At 48.6% G+C, this 18,908-nt stretch overlaps 1 protein-coding gene across 4 annotated transcripts in view; it reads left to right on the top strand.

The window, feature by feature from the left end:
• The window catches only part of PAK3 (p21 (RAC1) activated kinase 3), a 166,019-nt gene that overhangs the window by 105,607 nt on the left and 41,504 nt on the right, over positions 1–18,908 (top strand). The window contains exon 1 of one of the 4 annotated variants that reach the window (XM_051787393.1): positions 2,087–2,151. The exons of 1 other annotated variant lie outside the window; for it this stretch is intronic. The gene's annotated coding sequence lies outside the window, so the exon portion shown is untranslated. Of the gene's footprint in view, positions 1–2,086; positions 2,152–2,352; positions 2,466–2,583; positions 2,603–18,908 lie in introns of those variants that run through there. 2 more of the 4 variants (XM_051787403.1, XM_051787423.1) reach the window with 2 other exon arrangements.

Below are 18,908 nucleotides of genomic sequence, written 5' to 3'. Positions count from 1 at the left end.
CTGCTCTTTCACAGGGCAAAGGAAACTGAAACTCTTCCTTCATGTGCTCTCGCCCAGCCTTCGGAAAAGTCAGACAGGAGCCAAGGCACTAGGCTGCAGTTTTCTTATCATGCTTATAAGAGCAATTTTGCTAATAGTTTATGCTAAAACTAGTTTTTAGTTGGACTTTTAAAAATGAATGGAAGTGATTCACCCACAGGTTCAATCCCAACATCTGTAATTGCCTGACTTGGTGTTCTCTCTGTAGCTTTTCTTGAGCTGTTTCCCTCCTTTGGAATGGGACACAGATCTCCCATGGTGTGTGGTGTGCAGGGATGTGGGGCTGATAAACGACCCACCTTCTGTTTCTGAGCCATCAGGAATAATTTTCACTCTGAAGGTGGCTGGGTACCACTGGTCCCCCACCTGCTCAGTCCTTTCTAACTCTGGGCTGTTTTAAACAGCAGTTTGCAGCAGCCAGTGTGGTTTGCAGGGCTGGGTGAGACTGTGGGGACCCTGACAGTGTCAGCTGCACTCCCTTAATCACTGCAGTCAAGGGACATTCCCCAAAATCTTTGCAGGGACATCGCTCTTGGATTTACAGTGTGCTGTCACCAGGGTGGACACTACTTGCAGCAGAATGTGGAAGGCCTTTTATTCCACTGTCAAAGGACAGCAGCTCTGCAGGATTCCTGCTGACCTTAGAGGATCCTGAGAGTTACCTGTCCACTGGGTTATTTCTCTGTGGGGAGGGAAATAGCACTGACAACTTGCTCCATGGCTTGACTGTGATCCTGCAGAGCCAGCCAGCCAAGTGACAGATTTGACTCATACTGGGGAAGAAAACCTTGGTGAGACCTCGGCGTACAGCAGGAAGGGATGGTGGTGATTCAGTGGGGGCTGCTTGTCACGTCAGTGTGGATTGGGTGACTCAGTGAGCTCCTGCTTCTGGAGAACCTGTCCTTTGAACGAGCTCTAGGGCAACAGTGTGACCAGTCGTGGTCAGAGAAGATCACATGCCGTGTGGTGGGGCTGGGAGGGTTTGTTATCTCCTCTTGGTACGTGTGACCTGCCTCGCCTTTGGCAGCAGCAGCCTACAGAAGGCAGTCTTCATTGCTTGCCCGTGGCTGATGCATAATGTGTTGTTAAACACACCTTGTGCCTCTCCATCAGGAAAAAACACCAAACAAACAAAAAAAAATTTGGTCAAAGGGATGCCCACTTTGGTATGTAACAACACAGCCCTTTCCATTGCGCTCGGACGGGCAGGACAGCAGCTGGCAGAGTGTCCTGCCAGCCCCGGGACCGGGCACAGCCCCGAGCTCGGACCCGGCACTGCCGCCTGTCCGCGGGCTCTGCCCCGGGGCTTCTAAAATCGGTCCTGTTCTTATGTGGATTTTTTTTTTCCTGGAAATACTGCAAACGTGAGGTCATCCTCATCAAAGCAGGGTCTGTTTCTAGTTTTGAGACCTTTCATGGAGGAGCTGAACTCGGAGGAGCAGGAACGGGACGACGCTCTGCCTGGGGAAGCGTAATTCGAAATGAATGAAGGAGAAAAGAAAACACAGACCGTGAATAAGATTTTCCTTCTGGTGCGTTTGGGGATCCTTGCAGGGAAGTGCCCTCTTTGTCGCAGGAGTGGCCGGAGCTGGTTGCTCCAGCGTCGCTGCCTGCTGGGTTTCTCCCACGTTTGGATGCGGACTGGAGAAGCCCACAAGCTGTCACACGCAACGTCATCCGGGGGAGCCCCGAATTTCACGGTGCATTTCCTATTCCCAGCCGACGAAGACCAGGCAGCGTTATGACGCCTCGCAGGACCCATTCCGGCACCGGCCGGTGCCAGTCACGCCTCCGAGGTGCCCGCGCACCCCCGAGGGGGCTCCTGGGGAAGGGGCTTGGCGGGCGGCCACCCCCCCGCGCCGCGCTTTCCCTGCGCGGCTGCCTTGAAACACAAGATTTGCCCCCAGCCCCAGCCCCGGCCCGTGTGTCGTCACCCGCCGCCCGCCTCGCCCATTGGCTGCGCCGGCGCGGCTGCGGCGGCCCCGCGACGCGCGGGGCGGGCGGGCGCGCGGCGATTGGCGGCGCGGGGGGACGGGCCGCGCCCGGGGGGCGCTCGGCGGCGGCGGCGGCGGCGGGGGACGGGCGGGGCGGCGATGACCGACCGAGCTCCAGGTAACCCGGCCGGGCTGCACTGACCCACTGCCGCTCCGGGGAACCCGGCCAGGCTGCACTGACCCACCGCGGCTCCCGGTAACCCGACCGGGCTGCAATGACCGACCGGGGCTCCCGGTAACCCGGCCGGGCTGCAGTGACCCACCGCGGCTCCCGATAACCCCGGCCGGGCCCTGCGGCCGCCGGCGGAGCGCGGTGCCCGTGGCCGCGGCTGCGGCGCCCCGTCTGTGCCGGCGATGGGTGGAGGATGCCGCGGGCAGGGCCGGGCTGCGCCGGTGCCGGGGTTGTCGCTGCGTCTCCGCGGTGCCGCTGCCGTGAGTGACACCTGTGCTGCCGGGCGGCCGGCGGTGGCCGGAGACCGGTGTCCTGCGGGGAGGGCTCCCCGAGCCGCAGAGCCGCGGCCCGGGCTGAAGTTGTGTCAGCACCGGCACCGGCCATGAACGCGGCCGCGGTGCGTGTGTTCCCCGTCTCCCAACAATGCCGCCTCTGGGCTGCGCTTCTGCAGAGGAGTGAGAAATTCTGGGCTATAAATAACTCCGCCTTTTCCTTTTTTTATTTTTTTAATTTTTTTTTTTTAATACTCGTTATTGACAACGCGCATCCGATTGACCCGTTCAGCAGCACCTGCCAAGTTTTTCTCGAAATCCGTTCAGGGAAGGGTGGTCTCTCCCTGTGCGTGCCTGGTGGTGCCTGATGCCACACTGGAGCCGGTCCCTGTGCTGGGTTGTCCCTTTGTCCCAGACTTTTACACCAGGCAGCCGAGGGAGTGCTTCGGCGTGATGTCTGGCTGCTCCAGGCTCCCCTCCTCCGGGAAGGGGGGATGCGCTCGGCACGAGTGGCACCTTGTTTTGGTCATCGAGGCAGTTTTCAGATCCAGTTTTCACCGGTGCCAGAAACGAGCCGTGCTTTAAATGCAGTGAGGTATTGAATGTGGAAGGCTGAGGAAATTCAGGCAGCAGAAGCCATGGCTTCAAAGTGAGCGGCAGCTGAAAGAGATGGTGGGCCCGGGATGGGAAGAGCGGGGCTGTTTCGGGACCTGCAGCCCCAAGGGGTGACGAGCGGCTGGATTTTGCCTCTCCCCGCGTGGCTCCGTTTGCGAGGTGGGCACAGTGCGTGCCAGCAGTGAACAGCCTGGGTGTCTGTGGGTGGCAGACGCTCCTAAAGGCTTTGTGTCTCTTTTGCCCCACCTGCCCGGGGCTGCGGGAGAGGGGAGCCTGCTTTTTGTTGTCCTCCTGGGCACGGTCCGGGATGCCGTTCAGCACAGAGAACCTGGAGGCCGGAGATGAGCTGAGCCACTCTCAGACATGAACCGCCTCGGAGCGGGGAGGAAGAGGAGGAGGAGGACGGGCTGTCGGGAGGGCCGGAGCCAGGCTGTGCCTGCCAGCCCGAGGGGACAGGGAAGGGAGCGCTGCGGCTGGAGGGGTGATGACATGAGATCGTCTGCCCTGGCTCCTCTCGTGTGAATCCACCTTCTCCGTGGCTGTCAGACGGGGAGAAGGGGGCCCGGGCGCATCTCCAGAGCTGCCCGGGAGGAGGACGCTCTGCCCAGGGAAGGGGGAAGTGGAAGTGGGGCACGTGGCTGCAGAGGAGCCTCAGGCTTCCAGTCACAGGTTGCCCAGCGATGTGAGCAGAATACAGAGTAAATCTGGAGTCGGCTGTAGTGGGTTTCAGGCCTGGCACGTGGGCTGGTGGGTTGTTCAAGGCCGAGGAGTGAAGGATGCCGTGACAGGTTATTTGCATGGAAGGGAAGGATTGCCCTGAGCCCGGGTTTTCTGCGGTGAGCACAGGCTGGTGAGGGAGAGCGGTGCTTGCGGCTGCATGGGTTGGAGCTGCATTCCTAGAGCGTGGAATTGGGCAGAGGAGCTTGTGGCCCGCATGGTGTGGGGGGCTGGGGGGTGCCTGACTTCATGGGTGAGGGGCTGCAGCTGCCTCTGGGCTGCAGAGGAGGTTGTGCTGTGAACTGAGAGCTGCATGGATGGCATTTCTTCGCTGAGTGACTCTGGATAACTAAAAGTAAGTCTCAGTAGCTCCTGTGAGCCCTGAGCTCCTGTTACAGTATTAAGTTTCCGGCCTCATGGGCCACTGCTTGCAGCAGCAACAGTTTAGGAGGCAGCTGTGGCAGCAGTGCTGCAGGAGGCAATGCCCAGGGTGAGCTGCTTTGGCTGTCACAGGCCCTGGACTTGGGCCTCGTTCACCTCAGGGCTTCAGCATGAGCGTGCTGGCTTTTTGTAGGGGCTGTCTGGTGGGGGCTTTGTACCCTCTAAGCTAACAAGCCCAGTAGAACTGTGTAAGGGGGGGCCCACAGGAGAAAACTTTACCTTTCCGAGTAGACTGTTCCCTGGGCAGTTTCTATGTAAGGATCTGACCAAAACTCAAAAAATGTGGAAGTTGGAGTCCAGATTGTCCTGTGTGTCCTGAGCCAGCTCACAAGGTCTGGAAAAACAAAACTGGGCACAAGAGATTGTCTTCCTCCCGTCTCCTGTATTTCTTTGCAGCTTTTGTACATGCAGTTGCAGGGATAGGTGAGGCACATTCAGCTCTGCCACATATTGTTGGCCATAACAAACCAAGCTCCTGTGTTAGCCTGGCAGCATTTGCTCCTAGAGGAGAGCCGGTTTGTGGGGATAGTCCCATTTCAGTTCCTGTTCCCTCTGCCTAAAGCCTTCTTCTCTTTTTCTTTTAATACTTTAATTGTGACTGTGGATCCAAGTGTTCCTGGAGCTGCCAGTGTTCTGGGATCAAAACCAGCTGGGAAGCTGAAGGTCTTTCAGATCTGCCTTCAACTCCTCCTTAATTTTAGCCATGTCTGCACAGAACTGGTCACAGGGGGGATGTTGCCAGATTTGGCTTCCGCTGCTGCTCTGGTTGGACACCCTGTGACTTTGGGACATTAACAGTGCTGTCAGTTTGTGCCTTGCTGGTTTGAGTACTGATTTCTGTTCCTTGCTGTGCTACACAGTGGGCAGGCGAGAGCCCAGTGGGATCTTCCTCTTTCATTACTATCCTTAGCTCATGCCAAAGGTGCTTGAAGCTTTTCTCCCAGGAACTTAATGGGGAGGGCAGCAGTAGGAGGGGGAAGGAGGAACAGGAATTAACTTACACCTGCAGAAATAAACCTTTTCACTTGCCAGTGCTATTTTGTGTTTAGCTGGCATTTTCTCCCTGCAGCTCTATTTTGCTTTTTACCTTTCAGACACAAACAGTTGAACTTGTGTATCTTCTCCTTCTTTTATGTTGGCTTTGATTTGCCTGTTACTTGAAGAATGGCATTAGGCCAAGTGGTAATTGGTAGGTTTCACTGGGCCCGGGTCAGCACAGGTAGAGACGCTGATGTGAACCTCTTATCTCAGACCTGCTGTCGCTGCTGTGTCTTCTGCTCCTAGGAGCAATTCTGTAGTGGAAAAATATGACACAAGTATCTGTGGTTTGCTAGTGGTCAGGCTCAGTGCATGGAGTTTTGGAGATCTTTTCCAGGTGAATATCAGCAGCTGTGGCTTGTGTGCAGCAAACAGCAAGTGTAGCACTGTGCTTTGTTGGGGACAGCCTTCATTTTGCATGTTCAGTTGCACAGCTGCAGCTTAGCTCTGGCAGTGCCCTGTTTATGAGTTGGCTTCTTGGGTTTCCTGAGACAGGTAATTGGGCTGCAAGGTGGCACTCACCATCTCAACCAGGTGGTGTGGGACGTGGCAGGTGGGGACACCTTGCTCTGGACAAGCAGTGTGGGCATCCACCCAGTCAGACCAGGAAGCCTTTGTGTGATCTTGTTGATGCAGTCTCGTGTCCCCAGCTTTTGGAGCTCTTGACCCAGGAAGCTCTATGGGGGACAGGCAAGCCTACAAGCGTTCCAGGTCTTTGGCTTCTGGGCTGGGAGGATCTTTGTGTCAGCATGTGCCACCAGCCCAAGCTGCAAGTCTGATTCAGAGCAATGGGCTAAGTGCACCTCTGGGTGCTGGGATGTCCAGTGTCATATCGTCCCTTCTAGAGGCAGACTTAGAAATCATGTCCCTCTTAAACTGGGGCATGTCCTGCTCAGTTGGGAAACCTCTACTGTGAATGTTGCTTTGTTTTGGTCTAAAGACTTACCAGCATGACTGTGTGCATTAAGTATTTAGGGGTAAAATAGTGTTGTTATATATTCAGTGTGCTTATTTACCAATGTTATTTCTTGTTTTCAGTTGCTTATCTAATAGTGCATGGGCAGATGCAGCTGACTCTTGACTGATGCAGAGCAAAGCATATCTCTGCCCTGGAATCTTTGCTACCAGTTCCACAGTGTGATTGGTTTTCAGTGCCTGCATGTGACAGGGCTGGCTTTGGGGCTCGGTGTGGTACAGGTGGGAGACACTCTGATATAGCACCATGTAAGGCTTGTAAAGATGGGGAACAGCACAGTTAAGGTTGGATACACATCCTTTACTCTTCTCTGGTCATGTGTACTCTTTTATTGCCATCAGAAGCAAATTAAGGCAGTTTGGACCCCAAAACATGTTCAGGGAATCTTTGGGAAAGTTTTACATGTTTCTTTGCTATCCTGAGGGCAAAAGTGTCCTTTCTCTGGGAAATGGAAGCAAAGATTTGGATGTGACCCCTTGACTTCTGAAATGATACCTCACACATGGACCAGTGAGAGCTGTGCTGGGGTCCAGCTTGGCTTTGCCACAAGTCAGGGTACTGCAGTGTCATTTCTGTCCAGCTGTAGATCCCCTTAAGCCTGGAACAAGGTGCTACTTTGACATTGCAGTACAGCACAGGCTCCAGAGCTGGACCATTCTCATTTCCCTTCTAATCTTCAAGTGTTGAAAATGCTCTGGCACCTTAGCAGGCTCAGCACTGCTCTGCAGGGTGTGTGCACAGCCGGCTGCACGTGACTAGGGGAGTACTAAAACATCTTCTTCCCGTGTTACCTGGCTGTGCTCATTTCTCCAGACGGTGCTGTTGAAGGGGCAGCAGCTCTGTGGCCTCCCCAGACCCTGTCCATTTGCTGGCATCAAAAAATTACTGTTTGCTTTATTTGGAAAGGGCGCTGGAAAGTACTTCTGTGTGTCTCTCAAGGGGAGTGAAAGGCCTAATGTTTTCCGTTTTCTGTCTCCTCCTTCTCTATTCCCTATTGTGAAGGAGAAAATCCTCCAGATCAGAAATTTTCCATGCGCTTCCCTGCAGAGAGTCTTGATTCAACCTGCAGTGCCCAGATGCCAGCTCGTATTTATCAGGTGCACCCAGCCACTCCCCAGATGAAACACAGGGCTGCTGGTGCATGGTAAACCTGAGAGGGGAGAATGGAAGGCACACAATTAAAACCCTGGGCATTTGCTAAAACTGTTTTTAATGTCTCCTGCCCTCACAGGCAGAAGATTGTGGACTTGGATTTGGGATGCTCTTGAAGTGTCACCAGAAAAACTGTCAAATATGTGCATGCAGAAATGGAGGCTTGGAAAATGCTTTTAATTGTGATTCTGCTCTGCACAACACAGATTGTCATGCTTTGAGCTCAGGTTTGTTTGTATCAGGGACTGACATTGATACCACAGCTCCTATTGGTGCATGAATATTTCAACGACTGAAACGATGCCTGCCTGCTCCAGAAAAGAGCTGCTTACATCCTCCTTTGATCTTTTTAGCAGGCCTAGCCAGCTCAGGTTGGCATCCCGGTTATTTATTTCCCACAGATATGGTCTGCATTAGCTGTGCTGTGCTATGACTCTCCTCTCTTCGTTCCAGAGACTTTGGAAATTCAAGTTGGGAAGAAGTAAGATTTTTAGCAAGGAAAAAGACTAAAGCAGACAGATTTGCTCCCTGGTTTGTTTCTTTTTGAGGAGGCTCCTTGCACTTCATAGGATGCATGGAACAGAAAGAGGTGGGGTAGTATTTGAAAGTATCTAGAGTGGCAGTCTGTGGGGACAGTCTTCCCTTTCATTTCTGCCCCACATCCTGTCCCACACCTTCTGTCCGTGCTCTTGTTCCCTCTCACTAGGGGAATGCAGAATCCTCCTTTCTGGTGGCATTAGTGAATAATGTTAAGCACTTCAGAAGGAGTCATCTGGGAGTGGAGTCTTATTCTTTTCTGCAGGATATTGACAGTTCACACACAGAGGTTGTGTCCTGGACCCTTTTTGAAAGCTGCAGTCCTACTGAAATGCTGGAACTACTGCTACCTTTGTGGGTTTCAGAAGTAAATTGTCCACAAAACATCTAAGACCTGTAATACAGACAGTGAGAGCTTTTGAGCAATGTGTTCTTCAGGGCATGGTCGGTCTTCTCCCATGGTCTGTGGTGCACTCTGGACATGCAAGGGTGAATGCCAGGCTTCTTCATGGAATAAGGAAAAGCAATAGGAATATGGATATGAGGTAGTTTTCCAGTTCTAAGTCCTTGATGTGGCAAGATCTCTGTCCTCTCACTTTTTAGTGAGCAACAGCACGTGAATGAAGTTTCCAGACCTGCACCTGACACAAGGTCTGTTACCAGATTCTTGAGTACTTTTTGAGCTGTATTTCACGGTGTTTGCATTGCTGATCCCAGCAGAATGGCAGAGCTTGGCCTCACGGGTACAGCTATACAGGTGTGATTCTCTGTTTGAGGACTGAATCTATTGCAGTGCTTTTCCCAAGTGTAATTGCTTGTGTACTGGAACAGAAATTACCCATAGCTGTGTGTGTACCCCAGGAGCAGTCTGGTAAACACAGTGTAAAAGTCAACCCATAATAGGACTTACTTTTGGGCAAGGAGAGGTAAAAACTGTGCTCTTGCATATTCCAAACAGCCTCTAAAGTATAAGTTTTCATTAGGCTGTTGGCTTTTGTTGGTGGGATCATTGCAGAAGATGCCTTGCACTGGTCTGCCCTGCAGTGTTGGTGAGGCATTGTGCTGTGATCCATGGAGCTGGCCATGTCTGACCACCCGTGCCCTCAGCCATGGAAAAGGCAGCTCAGGCTCTCTCCCGCTGTGCTCGCTGGAATTTTGAATGTTGGTGCCAGAAGGCAGTGAGCAGTAGGTGCATGCTTCAAACATCTTTTCTGCACTCTGAGGATCTCAAAGCATATTTTCTGTGAAAACTGTTTTAAAGATTTACAATAAATGGCTTAAGGTCAGGCCTGGAAAAAAACAAGAGATGTGTTAAGGCAGGGCCTGACTGCTCCAGGGGAGGCTGGATGCCAGGTTGACTCCTGTCAGACACGCTGGAAACAAAAGGATGAAGTCAGATGCCCAAGGTCATCGGTAGGGTGCTGTCATAGCGATGGAAGACAGCAGTTAGAAGCAAACATGATTGAACTTTTGTGTCCTGAACTCGCTGTGGGGAATAGGGGTGGTGGTGTGGCCGAGGACATTGAAAACCTAGGCTAGAAGGTACCTGAGTGGGTCCATTTCAACTAATGAGGACAATTTACGTGAAACGTTACTTGCTGTGTCCTTTTCCAAAGCAGACCTGTGGTTCTTCCATCCAGCAGTGCCAGGGAGAGAAGAGCACTGGCACCCCGAGGCCACAAGGCTCATTTGAAACACACAAGCCTGAAGGAGGGACATGTTGGATGGCAAATTGCTATTTGTGATATGTTAGGTGTTAAATGCATTGGAACAGGGAGCTTGTTAAAGGGTCTGGATTTAGGATGTGCTTGTGCTTAGCAGAAATGTTCTGTTCTGTGAGTGTTCTGAGCAAAGAGACAAGGCCCCCCACCCCCTGCTCAGGCTGGTTGCCAAGTGAGTGTTGTCAGGTAGCCATTACATGCTACACAGGTGGCCACGGGATTTGCAATGGGAGATGTAGGGATCCCAGTGGACTGGGGATTTAGGGGTGTTTTAGGCACTTTGCATTGCATTTTGCTTGTGAGTGTTTGGGAGGGGTGTCCTTGTACGCGTATATATCATATGCAAATATATTTTGAGTTGTTGTGTGTTTCGTCTGAATTTAGAAAAGGAGTGATTTGGATAAAGAATTCTTCAGGAAATGCTGCTTTTGCAAGCACAGGCCTCTTGACTGTGATTTGGGGGGGAGGAGGGAGTGGGAATGAGGGGGAGGTTCACTGAGGTTTTCTTCTTTTCTTGTAGCGTTTTGGGAAAACTCCAGCCAAGGCCCACATACAGTCGGATGAATCAGCCTACTTTTGCCATAAGTAATTGGCAGTTCTAGCTGCAATGCAGTTTTGATGTATGGCTAATACACTTTTCCTTGGTTTAATTGAGAAGAAACACTGCAGTAAACGCAGGATGTTGAGTTAGGCTTTGTATGGAGACTTCGAGCTAGTAGAGAGATATTGTAGGCTGCTTCTTGAGAGGTTGGAATTTGCTGCAAATTATATGCCATGCTCTAGTCTGAAGGCTGTCATTGCTGTTCATCTACTATAGAAAATACATTTCCTGTCTCATACACGTGTAGAGAGCACTGTAAGTTGGCACATGGCACTGTTCCTCAGTGCAGGGTTTCCTTGGAAGAGTCTGATTTTGTAACAACTTAACAAAATATTCATGTTCTTAGAAGAGTGACTGTTCCTGTGCTGACAAATAAAGCATTTTGGCCTTCTCATATTCCTGTAACAAAATGCAATTCTCTTGTTTTCCAAAGCATCTGGTGCCAATTCAGACTCAGAGGTTTCAGTGTCTGCTGCAGGATTTCCACTGGGCTCGGAAAACTTACCAGACAAGCTCAGCATTCACCACTGGAAGTATCTGGAGTAACTGGAGGGCTTTCTTGTCCTGGAAACAGGACATGTAGCAGTTGCCCTTGGCGGGCTAAGACTTGCCAAATACCTTTTATTTCCTGTTGGAAGCCTATTTTTACATGGAAGGACTCTATTACTTTCACCACTGTAGTATCTGTTGGTAAATATTTGCTTTAATAACATACGCTTCACTTTAGCAGAATAACAACAGTGCAGAGAAATAAGCGTGCTGTACTGGGGCAGTAGCATCAGTGTTCTTTTACAGTGTTTTCAGTGGTAAATAACATACCTGTTATTTTCATAGCATTTTAAAATTCATTAGAAACAAGTCCCTTTGAGGAACCTGTAGTCACAAATGTGATTAACTCAGCCTTGGAGTTTTAGTCATGGCCAAAGATGCCCTAAATGTTGTCTAAACAGAGAGAACAAGCCTGACCTCAATTTATTCTTTCATGGGATTGCTTCGTATATGGGCATCATGTGGCCTTCCTCCCTCCACTTGTTCCAGGGGAGGGAAACAGGCAATAAAAATACAAATAAAGTCTTCACAGGGGGCAAATGAAACAGTTGGCTGTGTAGTAGTTTGCACCTGAAGTGAAACACAAAAGTGGCTGATTTTGCCCTGTACTTTTTAGAGTACAGAGGGGACTCTTGGATGTTTGAAGATGCAAACACATAGAAAGTGGAATGGTATCTCCTTTCCCTGCATTCTTAGCTGAGCAATACTCTTGCTTGCTTGGTTCAGTGTGTTATGTGTGTCTGGAGAGGGATTATACCCAGACCAGTTGGGCTGAAGTTTGGTCTTTCTCCAGTTCACTGGACAAGTGTTTTACATCGTCTTCAGCGTAACTTTAAATGGACATTATTTTACCCTGTTCTGGAAAGGAGCTGGTATTTCTACAACTCATGCTGTCGTGTAAGTAACCTTTTTCTTTTCTGAACAAGGTCATTACATCATGATGCAGTAATCCTCTGCCTGTGGGATAAACCATCCTCTCTCTGTGTCTCTGTCTGCTGCTCTTATCTGTGTTTGTTCTTTCTTAAAGTGTGCACAGTGGGGAGGAGACATAAGGGGTGAGAAAAAGTTTTGATTCCGACCTGTTAAACTATGTTTAGAGAGAATAATGCATGGGTTGTGAGATGCAAAGGGCTGTTGTCTCTCAGAGCTATTGCTTTGATACTGTATCCACAAAGAGAAGCTCCATAGTCTTAAGTCAGAAGAGCCCGAGGATGAAATTACACCTTTGCCAGGCTATGACAGGTTAAACTTCATGGAGATGCAGGTAGCAAATTATCCACAGACTGAATTGCAAAGGAGGGCTTTAAAATGGGCTTTAAACCCTGCTGGGGAGATTAAGTGGATAAAAATAGTTAGTTCTTGTGTCCCTCATTTTGTCTGTAACGCTGAAAGCAATCTAAGAAGGAAGGAGGGACAATGTTGTTGTCTTGGTCTCAGCCCAGAGGAACCTGAGGGATGGAGCCACTGCCGGTGGAACGGGAAGCATGGGAGCTGCCGGCAGGCCCCAGCCTTCTTCCTGCCTGTCCCATTCCCTGGCCATTGGACTAAGCTGCCTCCCTGCCTACTGCAGTTTCTAATTTGTCTTGGATGTGTCTGTGTACTTTTTCCTAAGTCAGTTTAGACCACAGTGTATCATTCATGCCTACCCTGGGGTGTGCCCAGTGGAGTGTGGTTCGTAACTATTTTTGATTCATTTACAAAGGGGGTAGGTGATGTGGTTGCCTAGACAGCAGGGACTGGACTTGGTGACCCAGTGGATCTCTCCCAGTCCTGGGTTCCTATGTAACCTGAGGTGATGACATCTAAGCTGCATCAAGATGCCAGTGATGTAATTTCAGACTGTCTGGCCTGAGCGCCAGCCCAGGCAGGGATGCTGCACATGTGTAAGATGGGATGAAGCAGAAGAGAGGCAGGGCTTGATTCAAAATGAAACCAGTTAACTGAGCAGAGTACAGCAGATGGATTAGTTGTTAATTCCATCTTTCACCTGCTCTGAGAGGAAGTAGCCTATACTTATTTCACTGTGCAGCTCCAAGGTCTGTTGCAGATTAAGACAAATAACTAAGTTGAGTCATCAGGTTGTAGTGTCTCAACAAACTACTTAAAAAGATGTCAGGTTCTCACTGTGGGTGGATGTTAAAGTAGCACAGCTATCAGAGAAACGCATCTAGAATCACATGAAGACTTCGCTGTGTCATGCAGTGGTGGAGCACACGTCCTCCAAGCTGAAGTGACAGACGCCTGTAGCTGTCAGCAGGACAGGACGATGATGGACACCTTGCAGGGCGTGGGCACATCCACACTCACATGCCTTTACAGCTCTCAGAGCAGACACGTGCATAGAGTTGTTTGGAGTGCAGGCAGAGGAGCTCAGATCGGGCTGTGCCCATGTGGAGACTTGACTGTGGCTGAGAAGTCCCAATTCCAGTCAAAAGGGACACAGTAACAGTCACTATATCCTCATGATAATATTTCTGTGGTTTGTACTTGTCCCTAATTTATTAAATCCCCAAATCCAAGGGTCATTTTACGGAGATTACATGGCTGATAGCATTTTCACCCATGTTTCAGCTGTGCTGCCACTGTTGATGCAAACAGGCTCTATGTAGTTTGGTCCAATGTCAGTGTTTTAATGGAGGAGGGGAGATTATTAATTAGATTAATTGATTATGCTCTTATATCATTATCTGTTACTAGAAAACTTCTAGCAAATGAGTTTGTACTACATTTGCGTTATTGGTTTGCTTCTGTTGAATTCAGAACTTCTGTTGAGTGCAGGGTTTCAGTGCAGTGCAGATCAGAATCTTTGGACTCAAATTCCAAGGGGATGACCATGATGTAGGAAAACCATGTTCACAGCAGAAATTCCCAGCTGTATTGTTGTGATAGCTTTGACTTTTCTGCCAGGCTAAATTTCAGAGCAACATTGATTTTTATTTCTTCATGCAACTTGTGATTTGCTGAGTTACAGCTGACAGCAGCATTCCCCCATCCTTAGGGTCATTCTGCATATGTGTGCGTGTTTGAAAGCTGCAGAATCACATCTTACAAAAAAAGTCCTCTAAACATGCTTAGCCAAGTGTAATACCTTTCCTTTTCCACCTAGTTTTCAAGGCAAATATTACAAAAACAACTTACAGTGCTTTGATGTGGGCTCCTAATTTTCTCATTGATGCTATTAATATTGCATGCCCAGTTGCTCCGTGGTGGGTGTCAGTGCTGTATAACAGCAGCCATCTGTGAGAAAGGAGCTGCTTCCTGGCGTGGAGTAAAATTTAGGCCAGCTGTGGATGCTGGAACCACATCTTAGAGACTGTTCCTCTGGACTCTCCTTCCCTGTGCTTTGCCTGAGACTTACACTGAGCAGAATTTCTGGTACCCAGGATCCCACAACCTGGGGAGCTGCATTTCTGTATTAATGTCTGAGCTTCACAGTGAAGGCAGAAGGAGAGGCCTGAATTATTGCCACACTGGGCTTGTGCTGGTGTCATTCCAGAAAGCTGGTTCCCCTCAACTCAGGGACTCGCCCGTGCTCTTGTTCAGTTTGAGCAATACTTAAAACTTGATGTGTCACCCTGCACCTGTTCAGCACAAGTGGTATTTTATGGGTCTGGTAAAACAAGTGAAAATGTAATTGCAGCTCTGGCCTGATACTTTATGGGAAGACAGTTTTCCTGTATTTTTTCCTGTGATGTTTGGAAAAATCTTACCACTCTCTCCTTTAGCTTTAATTGCTAGACATATAAACAGGATAGAATTGAAAGAGCAGGGGAAAACAAACTTCAAGCAGCATCCTAGGTAAGTCTTAGATATAGAGGATGTGTGTCTTGCCACATCTTGAATTGTTTTGCAGTCAGGCTTCTGGGACCGGAATGGATTTTCAAACCTGTGTCAGGGCTCAGTGGTCGGGTTGCTGTCAGCAAAAAGTAATCTGTCACTACTGTTCCCTTAGTCTGAGTTAACTATCTGGGCGCTTAATGAAACACCTGCTGGCCTAGAGGCCAGTCCTTATGAAAAATAATGGCTTTTGGCCAAGTTCTGCCTCCAATTATATGGCCTGATTTCAAGTTCTCATTTAATTTACAGAAATGAGGTTTATAAAATAGCTGTGTTTAATAACACATCAGTCCTCATGTTCGTATGGCACCTAAAGAGCATTTGCAATTGGAACATGGTCTGAAGATTTCTATTGTTCTCCAGCACATGTTCATTCTTTCTGTAACTCCCTTCAAAGTCCTTTACTTCTCACAAGATTTCCTTTCTCAGGAGGTCTTGGGACAGGCATTTTGTGCATGGCTGCAGATGTAGGTCCAGTCACTCAGAAAAGAGCTTTTACCCTGGAGGTGCTTCCTTATAGACAGGAAAGAATATGTGGTTCTGCACTCCATGTGGCCTTTGGAGGAATGGAAACTTTTTTCTATGAGGGCAAACAAACCTTCTGCAAAGACTTGGGAAGTGATTCATCTCCATTTACACAGTCTGCAGTATCAGCTTGTGAGACTAGGATCATATGTTGCACCTTATTATATAATGTTCCTGAATGTAAATCAGATCAAGACACTCTTACAGTTTGCAGCAGCCAAAGTTATATTAGTCCTGATGATAATTGCTAGAAGAGTATAATGGTCTACCCAGATAATCATGGCTGAGTTCCATCAGTAACATGGGACACTCACCTTCTGATAAAGGGCCCAGCTTTCAACTGTTGTGAGACTATTGAGCTTAGAATGGTACAAGCCCAGAAAACTGGCACAGAATCTGCCTTGGTGGCTGGTCGCATACTGACCACGTGGAAATTTTTTGTGGGATCAGAAGACAGATCAGAAGGGGGTTTATGATTTTTTTTCTTCATACTTCTCTATCATAGAAATCGGTGGAACTAGTCAAAGGGCAACTTTCCTCTTCAGCTCACAAGTCATCAAAGATGTGTATTATTTGATATGAATCCTGTTTCATACTTAAAGGAATGCAGTCCCAGATCCTTAAGCAGGTCCCAGTTTTTCCATTGCAAATACCAGAACCACTGTTTAACCCCTGCTGTGGTGATGTCAGAGGTCAGGACCTGAATGATCTGTGGAACCACCAGGAACTGTCTCAGTCATATAGAATCACAAAATTGTTTGGTTGGAAGGGACCTTAAAGACCATCTAATTCCAACCTCCTGCCATGAACAAGGACACCTCTCACTAGACCGGGTTGCTCAGAACTCCATCCGATCTGGCCTTGAATACTTCCAGGGATGAGGCATCCACAGCTTCTCGGAGTGACCTGTTAAAAATATGGAATACTTCACAAGTTTAGGTGGGTTCTTGATACTGAAGATGTTAAACTTGGCCAGGCCCCGAGGGTAATGTGCGGGTGTGTGTGCTCAGTAAGCCTAAGAAACTCCTGCTTGGCAGATGAATAGAACTACTTGCTCTCCACATGGATGGTGAGGCACATGCAGCCGGAGCTGGATTTCCATGGGAGCTGAGCACTGCCTTCCGTGTGCACCCGAAATGGGCAGTAATTTCTCTGGTACATTACTGAATCCCATCATATTCTTTGAAGGCAAATGAAAGAAGTTTTGGTCATAGTTGGCAAGTAGTTTACGGGTAAGATATGCAACACAGGAATTTGGTTCAGGGAAGTCCAGGCATGGATTCAGGTGGAGGCCTTGCATGAGGAGCAAATGAGCTGTGCAGTGAGGTCTGGCAGTGTTTTCTGATCTTGTTGTCAAATACAACAACAAGAGGTGATGGCTTGGAATAGAATTAAGTATTTCTAGGAGAAGCACAAAATGTGTTCTATTTTCAAGATGTGCCTTAATGCCACATCTTAGATTTTCCTTGATAGCATTTCTAACCAGCAGGCCCTTATCCATTCTCTACCGGTATTAGTTGCAGCTTAATGACACATAATTAGATTGGTTCTTTATCACTCAACTTGCCAAGTCGTTTATCTCTTGAAAGACAGGATGGAGAGGAGAATTTATTGCCTCATTGTCTCTTGATGTTCTACCGCAAAGGCACATTTTGCCAAAGCCTTTGGGAAGGTGCATTATCAGGAATTACAGGCGATTGCACACCTAGAAATGGAGGTGTTGCACACTGCCTGCACTGATAATCTGCCCGAGTCCTTTTAATGTCACATTACCCTACATCCACAGGGTTTGGTAAAAAGGAGATTAGTGAGAAAGCTGGATGAGAAACACTTAATTTCTGCTGTGTGCACATACATAGACATAAATTGGATTTTTGACAGCTGTTGCCAGCAAGTAGTTAAAGCAGATTTTTTACTGAGGGTAGTTGTGTAAAGAGTAGAGGTGTGTAATTCCTGGGGCACCAAAACAACTGCATGTCCTTGTAAAACATCCCTCTCCAGCTACAAGAGGAGGCTTTCTTGTAGCCCCCTTTAGCTACTAGAAAGAAGTTCTGGGCTTGTCAGAAAAATGGCAGCAGCCTGAGTTTAATTTAGAAATCCTCTGCTTTGAGTGGTGTAGACACCCAGTGTAAACGTGCTTGTGCAAATTCCAGCCTTAGCTTTGATCCATTTTGTGCAATTGGATTCTCAAATTAAGTAATATTGGCTGCTGAAAGAGTTAGACCAGCTTTAGATGTGTTGACATTACAGTTTAGATTGTAATAAGTAGTTTTCTAAGGAGGCACTTGATCAGTGTTTTCCATGTTGACAGTTTGGGGGAAGGAGCTGAAGGGAAGGTGATAAATTCCAGTAGATCCAAGTCCTGGTGATCCTCTTCTCCACTCTGGTGAGAGTTACTGTCCGTAGTGCCAAGCTGGAAGAATGTCTGCCTCAGCCTTTGTCACTGTGAGGTTGGAAAGTTATCCCAAACCCCTTTGGTGGCACTTTAGGCTAAGTCAGCAGATGCTACATAGAAATGGTTTAGTAGAGACACATCTTCCTCTCTGCCAGCATCTCTGGGTGAACAGTAGCTTTTGGCAGAAGGGCTTCTTCAAATAGTCTCCTGGGGCACAGCGATGTCACAACTGCCTTTGCATATTAGGAGTGTGTGGCCCTGTGCCCATCTCCAGAGCTCTCTTAAAAAGTTCTAGGCCAAGATCATCAATCACTTGTTATAACTCACATGTTGTGTTTGGAAGAACTGATTTGTGTAGAATCCAGCATCACAGATTCATAGGAAGGCTAGATCCAAGTTGCCTGTGGCTTATGTGTCAGAAAGCCATGATAATACTGGAAAATAACAGCAATCTCTCACCTTCTACCTTTTGTAAGCACTCACTAGCCATTAATTAATTAATAATCCGCACAGAATCCCTGGGAGTTGGCCAGCAGGCTGGTTCTGTGTTGGAGGGAGGTTGAGTGGAGATTCTGACATGCTTAGATTCTCATCTCGTGATACCCTGGTCACTGTGTGTACACAGCACCACTTCCAGGTAAGTGGAACCTGAGCTCTCCCTCTTGTAGGGCCAGGTAGGAAGTGGTTTTCTCTTCTATATCTCCCTGGCACTAAGATCTTTTAAAGCTTTTTAGAAAAGAGTGGGAGTGGAAGAAATGCTATTAAGTTTTCACAGAGGAATGGAAAAACTGTGCTGAGGAATCTGGATCCCCTGCCTGCAAGGCTGGTGCCTGCATTCAGCCTGGGTTTCCCACTCCTGTTAGCAGCCCAAAGCCTGCACTTTCTTCAGATGCTCTCTGAGGAAACAGAAACGCTCTTCCCTCTCTTTCTTGTCATCCTTCTGATGAAGCCTTCCAGAACAGTGGCATATTCCCATGAAAAGATTCTCTTTCAAGCCACTGACATGTAACTTGCTGAAAAATTCATGCCCAGCTCCAATCAGAGACCTTGGCTTTCCCAGGAGCTTGGCCTGTGCCTGTCAGATTGCAACATGCCTGCAGGGAGGCAGGATCTGAAGTACAGGATCAGTCCCAAGTGACCAGGGATTTGTTACAGAGTAATTGTAGCCACTGAGAAATGAGAGAATTGAGGCACATTGTGATTATGCAACCGGCCAGAGTCCCCTTGATAAGTCAGTTACAGAGCAGAAGAGAACATCAAATTCCTGTAATTTCTTCCTGTGCTCCTGCACAGGGAGGTGAGACGGGAAAAGTCCTTCTCATTGTTG

The sequence above is a fragment of the Manacus candei genome, unplaced genomic scaffold (genome assembly GCF_025592945.1).
Source record: "Manacus candei isolate 608988 ecotype Guabito, Panama unplaced genomic scaffold, ASM2559294v1 h1tg000003l, whole genome shotgun sequence".
Lineage (NCBI taxonomy): Eukaryota > Metazoa > Chordata > Aves > Passeriformes > Pipridae > Manacus > Manacus candei.
This window is presented reverse-complemented; position numbering and strand designations above follow the sequence as displayed.